At 45.2% G+C, this 9,097-nt stretch overlaps 1 long non-coding RNA gene across 1 annotated transcript; it reads left to right on the top strand.

The window, feature by feature from the left end:
* Positions 1–3,732: 3,732 nt before the first annotated feature.
* Positions 3,733–5,699, top strand: LOC115319897. Its single transcript, XR_003918546.2, has 3 exons — positions 3,733–3,941; positions 4,244–4,478; positions 5,192–5,699. It is a non-coding gene; the product is annotated as an uncharacterized LOC115319897 (long non-coding RNA).
* Positions 5,700–9,097: the final 3,398 nt, after the last annotated feature.

Below are 9,097 nucleotides of genomic sequence, written 5' to 3' on the forward strand. Positions count from 1 at the left end.
AGCTAGCATAGGGCAGATATATATAAAATTAGCATTGACGGCCGCTTTCCATTTCTGCGAAGCGCATTGGGTTAATGTCACATCGGGTTTTGGCACGCTTCGGTGAGAATGGTATCTTTTCTCGGAATTCTGCCAATTGTGTCACGGTATTATTAAAGTGTTAGGAATCTTATATTCACTGAACAGGCTTAGACTTTCGAGGCTACTATCACCTCTTAACGGCTGTGGAAATCAGTAGTGTACCGAGAATATCGTTAACTAAAGAAAGGAGACTTGTGGAGACTATTTCACTTACTTTAGGGTAACTCTAACAATATTGCCCCCCGGTCGAAATGTAGCTAGGTTTTGAATCAATCAATATAATAACCTAAACTATTAGGTTTTATTTAGAATAATTAAAATTTAACCTAGCGAACGTTTGACAGAAATTAAGAATATTTATTAATAAAGTTAAACTGATTCACCAAATTGTTAGACATGGAACTAATTGCTTTCTTTCATTTTTCTCTTTTTTTTTTTTACTTAGACTTGAAAAAGTGGGAACATTATTTGTTTGCTCCGAAAAAATTTTATACTCCGCAGTAAAATAAAATAAAAACCGAGGTTAAAACAAACTGAGCACGGAAAGAGGAAAGATGCACTCTGACGAATCTTTATTTTGTTTATTTATATAGGTCTTAGGGTTCGGTGCGTACCACTTACTCTCAAGAAGGACCAACGAGGCAGATATCAGAACACACACCTTTTACTTCGCTGCCGGCGAACGACTCATTGTCAGCAGCCCGAACCCGAGCGTGGTTCGTGCGCACGTTGCGCATCGTGCACAGGGCGCGAGTTTATTATTATTTTCTTCTTTTGTGGCAGCGACGAAACGCAAAGCCCGCATGGGGCGTTCCCATAATGACGTCACGGGGGTCACCAGTGACGTCATGTGTGACGTCACCCTTGAGACGTCACACAGCGCCTAAATTTAGCGGGAATATCTCCGCGCTAAATTTGGCGCGGAAATTTTCCCCGCTATGCGGGGCGGGGAAATTTTCCCGCTACATTTAGCAGGGGAATTCCCCCCTAAGTTTAGCGGAAAAGTTTCCCAGTATACTTAGCAAAAAATGTCCCTCAGATTTTAGCGGAAAATAATTTTGCACTAAATTTAGCGGAAAGATTTCCCGGCTAAATTTATCGGAAAAAATCCCAGCTAAATTTAGCGGAAAAATTTCCCCGCTACATATAGCGGAAAGCTTTCCCCACTAAATTTAGTGAAAAAAGCTCCAGCAGAAAGATTTACCCTAAAAATTTAGCGGAAAAAGTGTCGTGGTAAATTTAGCGAAGAAAGTTATCCTCTAAATTTAGCGGGAACATTTCCCCGCTAAATTTATCGGAAAAAAAGTTCCCCGCTATATTTACGGGAAAGTTTTCCCGTTAAGTGTATCGGAAAAAAATTCCCCAGGACCATCAGCGGAAAAATTTCCCCACTAAATTTAGCCGAAAAAATTGCCTGCTAAATCTAGCGAAAAAATTTGCCGACTAAAATTAGTGGGAAATTTAGCGAAAATTTTCCGCTAAATAGGGGAGGAGCAGAAGACGAGGAGAGGAGGAGGAAGACGGGGCTTCCCTCCTCCACTTGCTCTTTTGTCTTGCTCCCAGCTCATTAAAATTACTTTTATATAAAACATTAGTTCGTGCTAAATTGGAATCTGCAGCTTTGGTTTGGGTTCCTGATCAAGAATCACTTATCTCCGAATTAGAAGCGACTCAGAACCGCGCATCTCGTTTCATCCTTTCAAATTATCATCGTACATCCAGTGTAACCGCATATGAAGTCTAGCCTATCATTACCTCTTCTTTCACAAAGTAGAAAAATGTTTCGTCTGTGCTTGTTTTATAAGAGATATCATAATAATCCGATTCTAAAAGAAAGACTACTAACAACACCTCATTACGTTTCAGCACGCATCGATCACCGTCATAAAGTTGCCATTCCGTCTTGTCGTACTAAACATTTTTATGAGTCTTTTATTACCAGTGCCTCAACAATGTGGAATCACCTTCCCGGAGTCATTACCGAAATCCCCGATATCGAGTGTTTTAAAACTACCGTTTCCAATCTTGTTTTGTAAGGAGCCATAACCACTGTATATATTTTCTGTTGTACGCTGTATTTTCTGTTGTACCTTTTTAATAACCCACTCCCCTCTGTAACATCTCTGGCCGTGAGGGTAAATAAATAAATAAATAAATAATTCGGCATTACAGAGAATTGTAAACGTCTCATTTTTTACGTATCATCCGGATCGGCATCGCTCTACACCTGCGAGAGAAGTTCATCATCCGATTCATAATACCGTTTGAGGATGGTGACACGGACAGGTTTAGCGAGTCGTCGAGACTTAGAATGGGCGAGCCTGTACGTGAGGCGTGAGGCCTTGTCTCGCGCTCAATACGGACCATCATAAGCTAAAAAAAACAACCAAAAAAGAAAGAGAGAATAAAAAGAGAATCTGGCAAGAGAAAGGCGCCCGCTTTGAGTCGGCGTGAAGGAGCAGCCGACTTGAACTTGCACACACCCGGTGTCTTACCGAAGTACTTGAACCTAAAATTTTCTAATTCTTTTTTTTTTTTTGTTCACATAACTCTACTCGTTGCCACATCAAAACTACATTCTTGCGCAATATTGATGAGCTATGCGAAGCAGTTTCTACGATATTTGGTTGTCGAACAAAGAAGGCCTTTGGGTTTTTTGCAGTCGCGTTCCAGGAGTGGGACGCGACTGCAACCAGTCGCGTCCCACTCCTGGGACGCGACTGGTTGCAGCAAATCAAGCTTGACTAGTCAGCTGTGCAGGGCCTCCACCTGATGAGAGTCTGTCACCCGGAGCCGTCACCCGGTCCGCCTCCTCAGCTCGACGAAAGTTCCCCAAAAGTACAAGGACCTGTTGTCGGACGAGCTGGACACCATTAAAGATGAGCAAGCGAAGCTGCGTTTTAAAAACAACCACAAACCAACATTTATGAAAGCAGGGAGTGTCTCTTACGCACTACGTGAGGCTGTGGAGAGCGAACTAAAGAAGCTAGAAGCTCTTGGCATCATAACGCCATTTGCAAACAGCTATTTTGCAACGCCCGTGGTGCCTGTGGTTAAAAGGGATGCATCTATTAGGCGAGTGGCGATTATAAGGTCAAACTAAACCCTATGTAGGAGACCGAGCAGTATCCCCTACCTCGTGTAAATGAGCTATTTTTAATACTGGCGGATTGTCAGCAGTTCTCGAAAATTGATCTCAATCGTGCGTACCAGCAGGTCGAAGTCAATGAACTGTTTAGCCGTCATCTTACGCTGAACACCCTTTAAGGGGTTGTATGCGGTCAATAGATTTTCTTTCGGAGTGGCCGCTGCGCCAGCAATATTCCACAGGATTATGGATAACGTTCTCCGAGACCTCGACGGTGTTGCGTGTTATATAGATGGTATCTTGGTTACGGAAAAAACGCAAACGAAACATCTAAAGAAGTTAGATGCTGCTTCGAAACGACTAACGGAACTCGGAATCCGTGTCAAGCTTTTCAAGTGCCAGTTCTTGCCCGACCAGCTGCAGTACCTCGGTCATGTTATCAGCGCAAACGGTGTTCAACCTGCTGACGAGAAGGTAGATGCGATAAGGAACGCACCAAGTCCGACGGATAAGCTTCAGCTGCGTTCGTTGCTCGGACTCGTGAACTATTACGGAAATTTCATACCGCGCTTCTCGACCCTCCTTCACGATCCGGAAGCTCCCCTCTAACTATCGTGCGACGCGTCAGCGTACGGTGTGGCTGCCGTTTTGTGACACATTGGGCAAGACAAAACGTGTCGTCTAGTTGCGTACGCTTCACGTATCTTTTCAAAAGCTGAGGGTGGCTACAACCGATTAGAAAAAGAAGCTCTTGCTGTAGTTTTTGGAGTTCGTAAGTTTTATTACTACGTGTTTGGGCGCTCTTTTGTTCTGGTCACTGACCATAAGCCGCTTCAGATAATTTTTGGGCCCAAGACAGGCGTACCATCAATCGCTGCTGCGAGACTTCTTCATCCGAAAACGCTGACGCAGACTGCCTCTCGCGGTTACCCTTGCCTAACAACAGATCGCCAGAGGAGTCAGCGGACGAGCGTGTCTACGGGCTGCGTTTCAAGACGATGCCTGTCCACTGCCGTGACATGGCAAGCTGCAGAGACCCGGTTCTGAAGAGCGTCATGCATCATTTTCTTGCAGGATGGACAAGTCATGTCACAGACTACGAGCTGAAGCCCTTCTTTCAAAGTCGGTGCGAGCTTTGTAGCAAGGCTGTCATGCCGGAACGACGACGCTTGCGCGTCGTCGTTCTGGCAAAATTTTAGAAGCACCTGCTGGACGAACTGCACCAGGGGCACCCGGGGATCGTACGCACGAAGTGCCTGCCGAGGAGCTACGTCTGGTGGCCTACCGTTGACGAAGACATGGAACGCAAGTGAGTTCTTGTGTAGCATGCCGGAATCAACGTAGTCTGCCTTACAAAGCTCCTCAGCATCCGTGGGCCTGGCCTACACGACCGTTGGAGCGAGTGCACGTTGATTTCGCGGGCTCCTGTCGAGGTCTCGTGTTTAATCGTTGTCGATGCGCACTCCAAGTGACCGGAAGTGTTCCCCATGAAAAGCATGACCTCTGAGAGCACTGTTGCATGTTTGCACGAGTTGTTTTTCGTTTTGAATTCCGGAAACTCTTGTATCCGATAATGGGCCACAATTAACGTCAACAGATTTTGAGGGCTACCTCAAGGTTATAGGTTGCACGACACGTTCGCATTGCACCATACTATCCTAGTAGCAATGGTTTGGCTGGGCGCTTCGTCAATCACTCAAGGCTGCGCTAAGAAAGAAAAAGGCGGGTTCGCTCAATGAGAAGCCTGCAGGATTCATACTTGCATATAGAAACACCCCCAAGCCACCACTGGAGAGTGTCCGTAAGTTTTGCTATTGCAGCGACGACTCCTGACGAGACTGGACGCTGTAAAGCCTTCCATCCAGGAGCAAGTGGCTGCACGTCAATTCCGCCAAACACTTTATAGGAGGGCTCTAGAAAGAGGTTTGCGAAGGGGGACAGCGTTCGTATACAGACTTTTCGGCCGGGACTAAAGTGTTTTCCCCCAACTGTGCTTAAAAGAACTGACCCGATATCTTACAGGGATAGAGTGCAAGCTCCCTGCAGTGTCTTCACCAGGTTCAGACATCGTAATCACACCGTCCGGGCTTAGGTGGATGACCCACCACCTGAGGGGCAGGCTGGAGATGTCGTCGCGAGCCAGCCATCATCTTGGCCTTCAGCAAGCTCAGCGGAGCTCACAGAGCCGCCAATTACTGCAGCGGACCTGCCAGCGGACCTCCGGAATGAAGCATTAGTCTCAAAGGATGCTGGAACCCTGCAAGTCCAAGACCGGTGCTACCCAAGCAGGGGCCGACGGCAACCTGAAAGTGTCCAGCCGTAGAATTATGTTTGTACTATTATCGTTTATGTTAACGCATGTCAAGTAAATTAAGAAAGGAGGGGTGATAAGATTGCCTAAAATGTTTCCCCCTCGCTTCAAGCGAGTGTTTCCCATGCCAGCGGCTGAGACCAGATAAACGAGCGTGCTCTGGAAGCCTGTAGCACTTCGTGCCATACAGTCATGCAGTAAACGTCTTTCATAACTTGACGGACGTCCGCACCATTATTGATCGGCTGCGCGATGTAGTTATTACGAGATTTTTTTGTCAGAAGAAGAAGCGATGCCTTCGAGGTTTGAAAGGTGTACGTCTTGAGAACATATCATAAAGCTAATCTAAGAAATGTATATACATATATCTTAATTTAACCCACTAAGGAGGAAATTAGTAATACTCCACGGAGGGATTGGTGGACGAGTGTTCTAGCGCACACCAGCTCGGAGCACTTGGAGCGAAAGCTAGGGCTGCAGAACCCAGGATCCTGGGTTCAATCCCGACCCCTGCCCGTTTTGATCTGAACGAGCATCATATCACCTTGCGGTCGTGTATCACTACTGCGTGGTGCACGTTAAAGACCACAGTTTAGCGGTTGCACCGTGCTGAATAAATTGCTCATCTCCAGCTGAGACACCAGACGCCCACTGAGGCTGACTAACTTCCGCCTGTATAAACATACACACAACGATTTCCTTGGTAATACTCCGCGAGGAGCTCGGCTTTTTCTTACTACGCTTTTTGATGTCAATATAAGTATAAGTTGTTTGTGTGTTTTTTTTTTCGACAAGATGAACGACGAAACGGTATAGTCCCTCGTCTGGCAGAAGGAAATGGCAACATTCTATAGACTGAGTGTAAAGGAACGCCATAATGAATGTAAATATCGATAAGTAGATATATATAAATAGTGCACGCGAGCGCGAGAAATCTTTGGCACACAATTCTTACCTAAGTTTCATTTTGAAAAGATTGTTTGCTCGTGCTCGACCCCATTAAACATAGTATACACACGGAACGAATGGTATCATCGTGGGCGAAGCGTAATGAAAAAAAAAATAAGTAATGCAGATGAAATGATGAGATTAAATGCAAATAAAGAACATAAATAGAACATTCGAAAATAAATAGATAAAACGAGAGTGCTCACCGAAGCAACCTGAAATGTGTCGGAAAATGGGTCTCGCAATTCAATCGGGAAAAGAGGAAGGTATATATAGATGGATGCAGAATAAGAAACAGGAGGAGACCTCTCACCCTGACAACCCTTTCTCCAAGAGTAAAATAAATTATATTTTTTTCTTCACATCATATTTTTGTTTTCTAACTTGAATATCTCAGAAAAATAGCCGTTTTGCGGTAACGTTCCTCTAGCTGCAAAAGACAACAACACAGGGAATAAAACACGTGCAATTTGAAAAATAAACGTTCATAAAAAGGCAAACTATATAACTTCTTGCCGTTGAATGCTTAAAATTTTTTTGCAGATTCACGTATGCTCCACTAAACGGATGCTGTCGGCTTTTTTTACACTCGCTTAATTTTTTGGTGTTTATTTTTCACATAGTTCGGCTCAGGGAGAAGAGACCGTGCACTTGCATTTTAAGCGCCGCATCGCCAAACCTGCTGATGTTTCGACGAGAGCGTATTGAAGTGCAGAAAGGAATTTGAGGAAAAGGCGTTTATGAAAGGCAACCCGGTTATTTGAGCCTGAGATAATATCGCCGAAGTTCGCGTCGTCGCAAGTGCCGATTCCCCAATGCGATTTTTTGTAAAAGGCGACGTCGGCGCGAGACCGTTATGCGCTCGAGCCGTCCCGAAATAATAGGGTGTACTTTTTCAATGCTGGTATTGACCGAGGCGCTTTGGAGATTTGACTCCGAAACTCATTCAGCAACTTTCGAGAATATGGTATTCGATGAAACTTATAGCGAAATTTTATTTTGCATTTACTCGTCATATATACTGGGCGTTCCAAGGAGCGGCCAGGCTTTTACAATTGACCGCAAAATTCGGTTTCTTAACCTATCGCGCTACGACTTTGTGCAGCGTAGCCCTCATATGTTGTTTTTGTTTTTGTAAAATTTGCAGGGCAAATTTACCTGAGGAAAAACTAAAGAAAGAAAAAGGCTTAGCTCCTGTGCAAACGCAGCAAAGCCACCGGTCTTCGAACAATACGGCGCCGTTTCGCACGGGAGACAAGAGATGGCGCAAGCGGTCGCGACGCCAACTTCGCCAACGAACGTGCACACGGCGCCGAGAGCCGGCGTCTTTAGCAGACGATCTTTTCGACTCAAAAGTGGCGCGAGCGTTTCTGATATTTGTTGCCAATGTATTTTTTTATCATTCTTATTAATAAAACATATTGAATGGACACATAACCGATTAAATAATGGTTTGTCGGGATCTATCGACAGTTTTTTGTCTTTATTACAGGGTGCGGATGCCGTCTGCTTTGCAGTTCCTTTTTGTTGCGCGACTGTCTTTGGTTCTGCGAATGTCGCCGCCTGCGGAACGCGCGCCGCTTTTGAGTCGAGAAGCTCGTTTGCTAAAGACGCCGGCTCTCGGCGCCATATGCTCGTTCGTTGGAGGCAGTTGGCGTCACGACCGCTTGGGCCATCTCTTGTCTCCAGTGCGAAACGGCGCCGTGATGTTTGAAGACCGGTGGCTTCGCTGAGTTTCCATAGGAGTTAAGCCTTTTTATTTCTTTACTTTTTCCTCAGGTAAGTTCGCTCTTTGCAAATTTGACCGAAAAAAAAAATGCACCACCGATGGGCACAAAGTCGTAGCGTGACAGGTTAAGAAACCGAATTTTGCGGTCGATTTAAAGAGCCTAACCGCTCCTTGAAAGACCCAGCATTTTCAGGCTCCGCGGAATGCCTGGTTCCGGGCATTCCCCAGTGCCGGGGCAGTTCGCAGTACCTCTGCAAACATCTCACTTTCTACAGTAATCATCGTTTTAGAACAAGGTAAAAAGTGGGCACGCTGAGAGACATTTAACGCGAACGCAATCTTAACGTATGCACGCAATTCACTTAGAGGGTATCGGTGGTCGAGCTTGTTAGCGCACCGCTGCTCAAAGCACGGAGTGCAAAAGTTAGCGCTGACATGGCTCTATCATTATGCTATTCTCTGGATGCAGGTTTGATAAGTTACATTCAAATAGTCAATATACGGACAGAGACAGGCACAAGGAATATAATGGTCCATTAAATTCTGACCGCCATTAAATGCTGACAGCCTCAGTTTTCCACAGATGGCGCTACGTCTCGATTCGCTTTCGTAGCTTCATACACCAACTCATGTTTCGATGGATGGATGAATCCGGCTGAGCCCTTTGGATTGGGCGGTAGCTTACGCCACCTAGCCATTTTGTTTTAACATTTAAGCTTAGAACATTTAAATGTGAAATCTATATTCACTCCGCACTGCCAAGAAATTGAGGCTATAAAACCCCTTTGCCATCAGTTAATAAGAAAATACCTAGTTTTCTCTCGCTTTCTGCCACCATTCACTTAATCTTTACTTGGTAATCTGTACAGTCTTGAAATCCACTCTCCCTTCGCTGTCTCTAAAACCCAATGCCTTTATCAAATGTATGTTGTCTTCGGTA

This window comes from Ixodes scapularis, unplaced genomic scaffold (assembly GCF_016920785.2).
Source record: "Ixodes scapularis isolate PalLabHiFi unplaced genomic scaffold, ASM1692078v2 PGA_scaffold11__112_contigs__length_91849675, whole genome shotgun sequence".
Taxonomy (NCBI): Eukaryota; Metazoa; Arthropoda; class Arachnida; order Ixodida; family Ixodidae; genus Ixodes; species Ixodes scapularis.